This window comes from Sinocyclocheilus anshuiensis, unplaced genomic scaffold (assembly GCF_001515605.1).
Source record: "Sinocyclocheilus anshuiensis isolate Anshui unplaced genomic scaffold, SAMN03320099.WGS_v1.1 scaffold411, whole genome shotgun sequence".
NCBI lineage: Eukaryota > Metazoa > Chordata > Actinopteri > Cypriniformes > Cyprinidae > Sinocyclocheilus > Sinocyclocheilus anshuiensis.
Window position 1 is genome coordinate 366,030 of NW_015549608.1, and position 668 is coordinate 366,697.

Sequence of the window (668 nt, forward strand, 5' to 3'; positions counted from 1 at the left end):
TACTGCAATGTCAATATGATGCTTTTCTCATTGCATTTATATTTATGCATTTGCCAGATGCTTTTATCCAAAGCGAATTACATTGCATTCAAAGTCTACATTTGATCAGTTCATGCATTCCCTGGGAATCGAACCCATGACCCATGAATAGTTCAGCATTATTTACTCATCCTCAAATCTGTAAGAGTCCTCATGGAGGTCCTATAGCTCAAACAGTGGCGCAAGGTTGTGGGTTCGATACCGAAGTAATGCATGGAATGATAAAATGCATGCATTGAATGCAATGTAAGTTGCTTTGGATAAAAGCATCTGCCAAATGCATGAATGTGTGTGAATGTTTCTTTTCCATATATCAGCAGTTCATAGTGACAATGAATGTCAAAAAAACACCGTAAGTGCATCAAAACGGTTGGCCATATCATTTGTGCACAATACAGCATTATTGTAGTTAACTAAAACTGAAATTAAAATAAAAACATAAAAAAAAAAAATGTTGTCACTTGAAATAAAATAAACAAATAAAATTAACTATTAAAAAAAAAAAATGTACTGAAATAAAATATAAAAACTTATTTTATTGTTGCTAAAACAACATTTCTCATTTAGTTTAACTTCAAGTACTAAAATAACTAAACCTAAAATATTAATATATATATATATATATATAT